Here is a 12,978-nt window from a genome sequence, read left to right on the forward strand (position 1 = left end):
GAAAAGGTAAACAAAACAGAATCTCTAGACATTTAAAATGTCTAATTTCTCATTGTGTTTTGAGATAATGTCAGTTCATTTAGAAAGAAATTTGATTTGCTATTGCGCTGAAAAAGAAGTACTTTCCACCAATTGCTCATTATACTCATTAGCATCCTTAGAAACTAACTGCTTGCAGTGGAAATGTGGAGCTGGCATCATAACATATCAGGTGATGCTTGCTATTGCTTCTGGCCTCCAAGCCTTCCAGGAATTCTGGATTTGAACCTAAATACTCCAGCCAGAAATCAACGTGACTCAAATCAAACAATACTGAATAGTCATATTGGCAGCGCTGCTCAAGTGAAGCTATGCTGCCAGTAGGAACAGAGCCAGTGGGCAATCACAGAGACAAATGCTGGCTTTAAATCTTGCCCTTGAGGATTGAATGAGTCCTTTTACCTTGGGAAGATTATGTATATTTTTTACACAAATGCCTTTCTAGCAAAACCAAGAGAATCCTAATAGCTCTTCTACTTCACATAACCCAAAGCTCTAAGCATCTAGTAATTTTCTGAGATTAATTCTGAACAGCTTCTTAATATCCTATTCATAAGAAATGTTGATTCCTATCCTACTTGCCCTCATTTAACAGTACTACTCTGATTTAGACCATGAGATTTTTTTAAATTTTTTTTTTTGCATGTGCATGGGAAGGTAAAAATAGCTTTAAAAATAAATCAACAGCATGGGAGGAGATAGTAGCTGGGCTTAAATTTATGGGTCCCTGATTGATCCTGAGTAGGTCAGAGTAATCACAATATCTAAGCACCTGCAACTCATTTGTACTTTGCAATCACAAACCTTGGTGGGTAAGTGGTTTAGGGAGACACCTCAGAGAATGGAAAAGTCACAAATTATTGTAATAGCTTACTGAAACATAGAACTGAATAATTTTCCCTGTCTTTCAAGAACTGAAAGATCTTGCATAAGGAAATGCTTTCCCTTTAGAGGAAACTGCTTTAGACCTATTACTTTAGAGATTACTCATATCAAGACAGCTAAGGTATAGAAAACTCTACCAAGTTCTTTGAGGCAGAATAATCTTCTAAACTCTTGATTGAGAAGGGTAATATGTTATACATGGATCCATCTACTTAAATCTGGTGGTAGTTCTCAAGCCTGTGTCTTGAATTGTTCTTGGATGGAATATCCACTGGCCTTGCTAAATTGAGACTTATCTTTCAGGAAAATACACATAATGATAGCTTGTAGGAAAGCTTCTCTGCAATCTTCTTTCTCTGAGACTATGTTTAGAAACATGGAATGATTAGGGGAAAGGAAAAAAGGCAACCTGATTTTGTCACCTGGAGTTGTATGTGTGCAAATATCTGTTCTCCAGAAAATTCTTGTAGGTTCTCAGGTTTTCTAGAGCTCTTTCATCATGAAACATGCCCAGGCTCTGGTAAATGCTGTTATCAATGCCTTCCTGTATTTATTCTGCTGGTTATTAGATTGTATGATCTTTGTAGGCTTTATGCACTTCCATTTTGAGGCATCTAAATTCTACCCACTGAAACACCAACTGAAAATTTTAGATATCTGATTTGGACTTTTGGATTCTACACCATAATCCCAAGTCCAAGTGTCATCAATTTATAGGGATTTTTCTTATTATCTAAATACAATTTAATGCATGCAGTAAGTAAAGAAGGATAATAGCTTTAGAAAATTATAGCATGACATAAAGCTACACTGCCATCATCACTGGGTCAACTTCAAAAAAATCCATCTGTTTCACTTCATGATATAAGGTGGCATAGGCCGCCTGAGGGTGGCAGGTTGGAAAAATGGTCCACACCATGTTGTAGAATCAATGACTCTTAAATGTGCTTAAGTGTAAGAATAATCACAACCTGTCAGAATTCACAGTTGTTTCTTTGGGGTTTTCTTTATAATTGATCTAAATCTTGTTTCAAATTTACCTGAGCCTGCTTTACCCCTTAAACCTCACCTAGCAGTTTGTCCATCCTCAGATATGTCAGAGGGGTGTGACTAATGCAAGGGTATTTATTGTAAGAGTAGTCTTCTTATTCCCAGCTATTCTCAATGTGTAATACAATGCCAGAATCCCTGGGTTTTCATGTAATTTTTTTAGGAATTGAGTGTCTCTCCTAAGTGTTTCTTCTGCTTAGCAATGGTGCAATTATTATATTCCTGCTTCTTAGAGAAATGTTATTCCTTTACTCTTCTGTTTGTGAGGCAGTCTTGTCTCTCTGCCAATGATCTGAGTCATGAGCTGGAATGTATTCCAGCATGAATCCATGAGTCAACAAAAGTATTCCAGTTCTGATATCATGATCAAACCTGGCATCCTGTCACAAGTGTGAGGTTTAGGCTAATGACACCTGTATTGCCACTCTGCAGGTGATCTCACTATTCTAAAAGCAAAAAAAATAAAGAACTGTTTATAAGAAGGGATAAATCTATGTCATTTGGAATTTCTTTGGCCTGAGATAAAAAAAACCCAAAAGACTGCTCCAGATGTTTGACAGTCATTAGAAGACAGGTCTCTGACAGAGGAGCAAAATGAACTAACAGCATAAACTGCCCTCAGGAACTGGGACAACTAAGAAATAAATGTCCTGGCTTTGCTGCAATGGAAGAAGTTTCATGACCAGAAAACACAAATTCTCAGTGTAGCTTTCTGCTATGTTGGAAAGATTTATTTTGGGTAGTATCTGAAGGAGGTGTGCAATTACAGTCCATCAATAAATTGGGAAATGCTTCACAGCAGCAAACAAATAATGCTATAGATAGCAATACTCCATATTTCTCTAACTTATTTAATTTTCAGTTTTTTAAGTGCTTAGCATGGCATTCCTTAATTAAACTCCTGAAATGCCTCCTAAACTAATAAATAAACTGAGCTCAATCTTAGAAAGGGATAACTAGGATCAAAACATTAGTATGATTTACCAAGATCATGCCATTTATCAAGGCAGGAAGACAGCCAAAGTCACTAAATCCCAAAGCTTTGTTTTTACCACTGGTGACTGTGTCCTGTATTATTTTTTGTTTCATAAACTACATTTGAAATGGTTTCAGGAACCACTGGAACCAGCATTACACACTCTACAGAAATGTAGTCAAAATGTAATTTAGTAAAGGAAGTCAGCTGGAATGAGTCAGACCACAGTTCTAACTCAGCCTAATTACCTGGGTTGTTTTCCTCTGTTAGCAAAGAGCAATGATAGGTTTCACAGGAGTCAGATGGCAGCTACAAAAATAGACCTTGGGAGCTGGAGTCAGAGAACTCAGTGTGGCTGCCACTAGATGGCAATGAGATTAAATGCTGCCCATTCCCATGGGACTGGCTCAACAATCCAGCTGGGGGAAATTGTCATGCACCATGGTACAAGTGGTCCTGATCCTAAACTGCAACGGGATCCTCTGGTGTACAAAGGGAAAATGGAAAATGATTCACAAAAGCTTGTAATCAAAGCACTGGAAACTGCAACATGATGTGCTATGTTGATCTAACACAATTATGTGCTATATGTTGATATTTGCAGCCTAGATGTGCACAAAGCTTGTGCAACTAAAGCTCAAAGTGGGCTGAGTTTCACCAAAGTTTTTTCTTAGGTTGAGGGCTTGTGCTCAAACGATCACAGATTTTCTGTGTAATGTTTGTTACCTTATTTACATGTGGACACATGCTTTTTCTGTAAAATTCTCAGCTTGATTTAATGGTAGTCAAACCTTTGTTTTGAAAGTGGCCTGTTTCCAAGCCAACACTGTTGTGAACTAAAGCTTGGAAAAAAGGTGTTCTAAAAGGAATAAAATGAAAAGCTGATAAAATATAACCAAACACCAAACACACAAGAAAAGAAAAAAAAAAGATAGAGTGAAAAACCCAAGAATACTCTGATTTTTTGGTTTTAATTTTTTTTTTTAATGAAAGATTAGATTTTGAATACCTAGCAAATAATTTTGTTATCTTAAGGAAAGTGTAGAAAGTATAGCAAGACTCTCAAGCTCCCACTCTAAGAATCTGGCAATTCTTTCAAACTGTTTATATATATATATTTCTAAAGACTTTTTTTTACAAAATCCAGCTGTGCTACTAAAATTGAAGTGAAAAGTAAGGCTTTTCCCATTCTTTACCCCTTATAAGTGGCAGCTGCATTCTGAATCATAGTAGCAATAAATTTTGTGATCCAGATCAAAATTTTTACCCTTCCCACCACCCCCAGTGAATTTGAAGCCTGAAGATCTTTCAAAAGCCTAATTTATGGACTACTAAAATGCATTTTGGAGCCAGAAGTAAAATATATAGGGTGGGAATCCTTTGGTAACTGGTGTCTACCTCAAATGAATAGAGTTTTTGCAATACATCAAATGCAAACATTAACTTTCAGCATCAAAGGACAAGACAATGTCTTCTGACCAAAAAAGTAGTGGGCTGAACATTTTTATCATACTTCATATTTGTTTTCTTCCTGGACTAGCCTCTTCCTTCACAGTGTTGTGTCATTTTTTTCTTTCTAACTCTTAGGCTTGTTTCTCAACACCATCATTTTTCCCATGTCTCCTTGTCACCTTTAGCAGAATTGTGGTCCTGGTGAAGGGTCTCCATAGGAAGACTTTGATGTCTAACAAGGACAGAAAGTTCTAAGAAAGTTGTTTAACATAGAGGACAAATCATAATCATTGCATAATTGTCAGTCAATTTCCTGGTGTCTCTTAAGCTTGAGGTACCTGGCTGATTCACCATTCTTACAAACAAGGAGTGGAGAGAGGAAACAGGATGGCTGAGCTCCCACCATCTGTGACAGCATGGCAGCAGTGCTGCAGTTGCTGATTCTAAAGGGAGGCAAGGGCTAAACCCCACTGTTGGTAAATCTGCATCTGCAAAGATAGCATTTCCACATGTACCAATAATTCATAAGTATTTATATATGGCTGCTTTGGACAATGATAAAGCACTACCTTCCTTACCAACAATGAGAAAGCATAAATGAAGAATTCACAGTAAGCATTAAATAGCCTAAGCATTTGCTCCCAAACCCTCTTTTGGCTGCTAATTATACAAAGGTTTGTTTTGTTTTTTTTTTTGACTGCTTTATTCTATCACTGTGTCTACCTGTTTCCTTTCCCTTCCCTTCCCTTCCCTTCCCTTCCCTTCCCTTCCCTTCCCTTCCCTTCCCTTCCCTTCCCTTCCCTTCCCTTCCCTTCCTCCTTCCCTTCCCTTCCCTTCCCTTCCCTTCCCTGTCCCTTCCTTCCCTTCCCTTCCCTTTCCTTCCCTTCCCTTCCCTTTCCTTCCCTTCCCTTCCCTTCCCTTCCCTTCCCTTCCCTTCCCGTCCTTCCCTTCCCCTTCCCTTCCCTTCCCTTCCCTTCCCTTCTCCTTCCCTTCCCTTCCCTTCCCTTCCATTCCCTTCCCTTCCCTCATAAGTAAAACAATGAATGACTGGTTCTACTACAATGTTTTGCCACAGTGATGTGGAAATTTAAATTAAAAGAATATGGTCTCCTGGCTAGCTTCTGAGACCAACTGTCTGGATTTTTTGCTAATATTGAAAATGTTTTCTCTGTCTTGTGTTACACTTTCTGTCTCTGCTTTATCTGTATAATGAAGACAGTAATATTTCCTGGATGCATAGCGAAACTATAATGCTTAGATCATTTGTTAGAAAAGTACTTTGAGACCCAAAACAAAATGTAAAATATTCCCCTTCAAAGTGACAGTGTAATTTCTTCCATCATTATTGATGTCTCTGGAGATATTATAAATCAATAGCTGAAAGGGAAAGAGTATGAGAAAAAGTTCTAGGAAAATAAACATTGAAAAAAAAGGTAAAAAAAAAAAAAAGAACAACAGAATTGTTTAAATGAATAAAGAAGGTTAACTTGAATTCTTAAAGGGAACTATCTGTACTTACGTGGGTGTTTCATCAAGGGGTCAAGAATAATATGAAAGGAGCAAAGACAAATTGGAACTGTAGAATACTAGTGCAATAAACCCAAATAAATCAGTTTTAAATGACCAGATTTGTGATCCTCCAGAGAGCACTGTTGCAAGAAATCCCAGTCTCATCTCTTCCTGCCCACACGCATTCTTTCTAATAAGATCAAGAAGACACAGGCAGCTCCATGGCCTATTTGAGATTTATGCAGCTATCCAAAGGAACAGCCCCATTTTTCATTCATTTTAACCCTTCCCCTGCCCTCTCCCCATTGCACTCTAACAAACCCAAGCAATATAATAATGGCAATATCTGCCATGCAGTTATGCAGCATGAGATCTGAAAGCCTTTGCTTTCCAGGTGCATATCTGCAGAGCACAGTGAGAGGTCTGGGATTCCAGATGCTGGGGATCATCATCATCATCATCATCATCATCATCATCATCACGGTAATGTAAGGTCTAACATATGCCAGAAATTATATACAATTCACAGACATCCAGTGATGAATTATATATAACACTGAGAAGAACAAGCTGCTCTTCACCTCTAAGTATTTTTTCACAAACACTTACATTCTTATATCAAAGAATCAATAGTTCTAGGTAATATGAAAGACAAATTATTTGAAAATAATCATGTTATCTAAGTTGATTCATTTCTGCAATGAATTAGCAGCTTGTGCAATTTTTTTACCAAACTTTTTTAGACAAAATATTTTTTAAAACCTCATTTGACAGAAAATTATTCATCACTGTATTAATAACCAGCACATATGGCTGCTGAATTGCACTATGTCAGCTGGTGGATCAAAATATAGGACCCTACTGATACAACTGGCCTAAGCCAAATTCCTCTATATCAAAACAACCAAACCAAATAAAACCAAAAAAGATAACCCTGATTCTAAATTAAATTAAAGACAAGAGATTGAGAACAGTTTCCAAGTGAGGTATAAACTTTATAATTTAATATGTCTTTCTGTGCAAGAGTTTACAAAATAACTTTTGCTTTGTGTCTGATCTTCTTCAATGTTTCCTCTTCTTTGAAATATATAAAAAACTGAAGGAATCTCCTCTTTGGTGAAGTTCAGTACTAGCTGGTGGTGTCTCTTAAAAGAGAGATTTCTTTCAGTTGTAACTAAAACAAGACCTTTACCAAAATACTCATATGGCTTTGGAAATGCTCATTCCCTCCAGTTGTTTCTTTCTCCTCTCCTCCTGATATGTTGTTTTCCTTTTTCCCATGCACTATCTGATTAGGTTGAAACAGCAAACACTGAAGAAATCTTGCTCTTGTTGTACATGGTATGACTTAAATGAGGTCTTATCAGACCCTTGTGTCTCATTTGATTTCAAATCAATTTTGGCTAAAGATAAAATTGTTTGGCAAAACCTCACTCAATCCAGCAAAATTCTGGATACCCCAGAAAGAGTTCTGGTAACAGTATAATCTGGTAATTTATATTATTGTCATTTTCTATAATATTTATGTATCTCAACCTAAAACTTTTAGTTTATAGAAATGACAGCTAAAAACATAGGAACAAAGGAGAATAAGGATAATTAGATCAAGATGCATCCAAAGGCAAAATGTGTGGAAAAGACTTCAAGTTCAAACTCAAGTTTTGCAAAGCAAGTTTGACATGGGAGAGAAGAATTCAATGTCAAGAATTAAAGATGATTTATTCACCAGACCAAGAGGGAGGCAGAAAAATGCAGCAGCTGTATTTTGTACTTCCAATGATTGTGAGAGTGCTGGAGAGGAGAGCTAGCTTGAGAAAAAGGTTTGTAGAATTCCAATTGAGAGTAAAAATACAAATTTATGAACCAAAGTGTCATGTAATTAGAGACTAAAGACCCTGATGTGACCTACTCATCAGAATGAAGAAAACAATCTCTCACCACTGTGGGATTGCTATGCTCACATTGTTCTGTCAGATATGAGTGAAATAGGATGGTCATATATTTTGCTGAGTTCTACTCTGTGTCAGTATTTACTGCAGACACAACATATTGAAATCTTGGCACAGTTGTTTTCTTCATATAATATCCAGATCTACATTCTATTCTCAACTACATTTTTTTTTTCTCACTACATGTTTCTGTTGCATTGGAAAAGAGCAAATAACAGTCTTCACTTGGAACATTGAATTTATGTGTTTCCAAGGCTTTCATTCCATGCAGATATATCCTCCCACCACCACTGTAGTTGTTCTTCCTATCTGTCTAGCTTATCATCTACGTTCTAAAGCACTTACTAATGAAAAATGTGAAAAAATCATGGCTAAATTTAATGACAATATCAAATACTTTGGTACAGTCAAAAGAGAGAATTAACATAGACATCAGAAATAACTTTGAACACAAAGAGCTTCAAAGTTTTATTCTTTTAATGTTTGGTCTACAAAGTATCTTTCTCAAAAGGAAGTTATAGGTACCTAATGTGCTCAGTCAGGCAGACATTTTACTATCATGTAAAAAAAAACCACACACAATCTTCATTGCAACAGGTTAATCTTCAAGGGTTCAGAGATTCAGTGCAGATGCTTGAACAAACAAACCCAAGCTTCTGGTTTAAAGTTTCTAGCAATCCTGTGGGTAAAAGTTGCCTAGAACCATTTACAGTATTTCACATTTTCTTTCTGTTCAAAAATACACTGAAGATAACATTATTTGCTTTCAGCTAAGACCAAAGCCAGAAAAACTGGATAAATCTCTCTGTGAAAGCCATAGAAGTCATAGAGTTCAGTCGTGTGAGTTACTGGCTCAGATGTCTTCCTGTGAGATATAACATTCCCTCAGTGTAGTCAGTGGGAACCAAAGAACTCAGTGTTATTTTGTCTGATTTTCAATTGCAAACATTGCAAATTAAAGAAAGTAAAACTCCATTACATCCAGGCAAAATCTTTGTGTCAAATTACTTAAAGCTATTGTTTTGAATGAAAAATGATATGACATAATTTTTGTGATAAAATAATTAATTTTGTGATAAAATAATTAATTCCGGGAAAGAAATGTTCTTTTCTCATGGACCCCAGTTCTCACCCTTCTTGAACACACGGATGCTGACTGGTGTTTACCAGCCATGTTTGGGCTTCTTCAGTACAATGGATCCTGATTCCAATCTTGGAAATAAAGTAAAAGGGAGACAAAGCCATATTTAATTATTTTTTAGGAAGATCATTTGTATTATGACTTAAAGATTCAGGAACCAGGATTTTTCCTGATGATACCAAGACAAAACAGATTTCTACAATAAAATTGAATAAATAACAGAATTACTAAAAAGTATGTCAAGGAAGACCCTGAAATTATAGGTAAAATAAGAAGTGCAGTTATATATAACTTTTGGTGGCTTCTTTTTCTTTTTTTTTTCCCAAAAGACACTATTCATCACTGCGAATTACTCCACATCACTTGGCTTCCAAGTTTAAGTTTGCACTTCAGAAATCCTGAGAAAAAAAGACAGATCTTTGTCTGGGATGATGAATTAAGGATTTGAGGAAAGTATGAACATAGACATGGGGAAACCTCTTTTTATTAAGAGGTCATTTTCTGGACTATATTTCTAGCATACAGAAAGAGCTTAATGCCCCAAGCTCTGTAACTCATATTCAGCTCAAAGCATTTCAAAGCAATCTACAACTTTCAACACCCAAATTATGTAAAGCAAAATCTCTAAAGACATGGGAACTCAGATATTAAAGACTCAATACATGAGTGTGATTGAGATTTTCCTGATAATGACTGATTTTCAACAGTATTCTTGATACATACTTGTTATTGAGAGAACACTGGTCTTACATCTAAATATGCACTTTATATTTGTGATTTGTACTTGCTGATACACAAATGTGGTCTCTGGTTGGGTAGTAGAAACTTGAGGTTAGGCAATTTTTGTGGTCCTACATTTAAAAGTAAAGGACTAAGTAACTCCATGAAGTAAAGGAGACAAGAGTTCAGCAGTCTCATCACAAGCAGATCAAGCAGATTGGTTTTCCCTTCATAGTGATACCATGATTCTGAACATCTTTTTTATCATTCTTACCTAGCCCTCATTTTTCAGCTCTATCACTTCCCATTAGGGTAACAAGTTGTTTGACCTCTTGCTATTTTTATTCATTCTATGTAAGTTGAACTAAGTATCTTTCAGGCAACAACAGGATATGATTCTTTGCTGAACAATTCCACTGAGGCAATATCCTCAAAGACTCCTGAATTAGTCTTAAAATATTTCGTTTATTGAGTAAGTTTCTCAAGTTATTGAGTAAGTTTGAAAGCTACTGAGTCTTAACCATAAATGGAGCAACACTGTTTATAAGACACTGAATAATTGATCTTCTTGTTTGTATTGGATAGAGATTTTTGATGTTGTTTAAAATTACGAGTTTTTTGTGCGTTTTGCCCTAATTCCCTGTAGGTGGTGTTTACTTCCAAATCCATGAGATTTCTTAAACAATATGAACAGCTTTTCATATTTATCAAATTACACCTGAGTATGATTTGCAGATTAGTTTAAAAATAGATAATCAGTTAATAAATTGTATTCTAATTGGACATTTTAAGTTACCACCTAAAACTGGATAAGTAAAAATTTAGTTTCCAAGTCTGTTCAGGCAGTTATTGGAGTTGTAGATGTTTAGAATAGAAATCAAGTGTAAGGAAGAGAATATCAATAATGTAATTTTTGTTATTACCTATCACTGAGGATTTTTTTTCTCTGCTATAGCTTGGCCATAGCCTGCCAAAGTAATTTCAGGTGGTTTCAAGTGCAACATTAGGTAGAGTGCATTCTAACAGCTTGACAGATCTGTTTAAATAATTTAACATCGCATTTAAAATTTAATGCTAACAAATGTTTGTCCAAAAATATTTGAAAACACTTTGCATGAGCATTTAAACCAGTCTTACAGACTGAGCATGAAAATGTCACAGCAAATCTATCACAGAATGTGCAGCAGTTCAGGGCAAAATGGATTTACCTGTCTTTTTTTTTTTTTTTTTTTTTTTTTTTGGAGTTATCTTGGAGAAAACTCATTTTTAGAACTTTATCTTTTTTAGCACTTGTCTTTCTCAGCTCAAATGCTTTTATGATCTATGTAATGCCCCTGATGCTTATCTCAAATGGAATTGTCTGAGCACTGCCAGGACTGAGAGACTCAGAAAAATATATGGTTACTTGTTTCCTCCACACCCTCTTCAAACTGAAACTGAACCCTGTGTCATCTTTTAATGGAAAGTTTTTGGTTTGAGTTTGTTTTTTTTTTTGCTCAGTTGACCACAGTGCATTCACCAGGTTATAAAACACCTTTTAAAAGAAACACATGAGGCTATATCCACTGAACTCCAGCACCATTAAATATTTATCGATACAATAGTGCACATTTCAGTGTGAAATAAACATCAGGCTCTGCAAATTTAATAGTTTCCAGTGGAGGAAATAAAAAGGATCAAAAAAGAAGAAGAGAAAAGAAAAAAACCTCCCAGAGTTTCTGTAATCTCAAGAACTTGCCTTAGCAAATAAATAGTTCATGATGTGCCAAAACTGAATTGCCAAATGATTGACCACATCCTATATTGCACAAGGAAAAGGCTGCTGTTGTTTTTACAAGTGTGTTTCATTCAGAGTTTGACTTCATTGTGTAAATACTATGGAGCTCGCTTTTCAAAATTAACCTTTATTATAGATTAGCTGTAGACAGGGTTGGAGGGGGAAGGAAGCACAGAAATTAAGGGACAAGAGCACCCCAGAAAGTCTTAATCCCATATTTCCTGAACTGGAATTGCTGAAGTCTAAAAAAATGTTCTAGGGGACTTAGAACAAAGAAATATATTTTAAAAACTGCTTTCTCTTACATCTGAAAAGCAACAAGGAAAAAATACCCTCTCTATATATATATTTGCACCAGACACTAGATGGAATTTCCAGGGTAGTGGATAAATATATGTTACTAAAATCTTGCTGCAGTGGAAAAAAATTTAGATTCATTTTTTCAAATCAAAACATTCAAACGATATTTAGCAGTTTTGAATGGATTAAAAAAAAAAAAAACCACCAAAAAAACCCAAAAAAAACCCACAAAAAAAAGCTTAGATTCTGAATCCAAGTCTAAACATTAACCTTAATCATGACTTAAACTACCATTAAACCATGTCCTTAACTGTTGCATTTACCTGTCTTCTAATTATTCCCAGGGACAGTAATTGAACCACTTCCCTTGGCAGCCTGTTTTATTCTGTCAGTGAAGAAATTTTTCCTAATATCCAATCTAAACCTCCCTGCTTGTTACCTGGGAGGAGACTGACCCCCACCTGGCGACAGCCTCCTTTACCCAGTTGCAGAGAGTGATCAGGTCCTCTCTGAGCCTCCCTTTTTCCAGGCCAAGAACCCCCAGCTCCCTCAGCTGCTCCTCATCACACTTGTGCTCCAGACCCTTTCTCATCCCTCTTGTCCTTCTCTGGACACACCCCAGCACCTCAATGTCCTTGCACTGAGGGGCCCAGAACTGAACACAGGGTTTGAGGTGTGGCCTCACCAGTGCCAAGTGCAGGGGAATTATTCTGAAAGTTTTTACTGCATTTGAGCCAGAAATATAAAAAAAAAAGCATATTAAGTTCCTAAAATTCAACAGCTTTTCAAATTCTTTGTACGTTCTGTGTTCTTCCTGTTTTGAAAAGTGGAGAGCATGAAATAGCAATGAATTTCTGCAAATAGCTCCTTTCCAGCCTTCTGGACTCACAGTCTGCTCCAGCCAGGATGGATTTACAAAGTATGAAGAACATGGGGACTGATTCGCTTTCCTCCCCTACTTTCCTGGGAGTAAATATTTCCTATTTTTGGGTCACAGACCATAGTCATAGATCACAGTCACAGATCACAGCCATTTTCCCTTTTCCCTGATTCCAGCAGATCAGGCCTTTCATCCAGGCAATTGCATTCCTTTATTTCTTAAAAAACCATGAATACAAAATTTAGCAAATTATATACAATGGTTTGATTGCTTATTATAAAGTCAAAATGGAAAGGAAAT

This window comes from Erithacus rubecula (genome assembly GCF_903797595.1).
Source record: "Erithacus rubecula genome assembly, chromosome: 6".
In the NCBI taxonomy this organism is placed as follows: Eukaryota; Metazoa; Chordata; class Aves; order Passeriformes; family Muscicapidae; genus Erithacus; species Erithacus rubecula.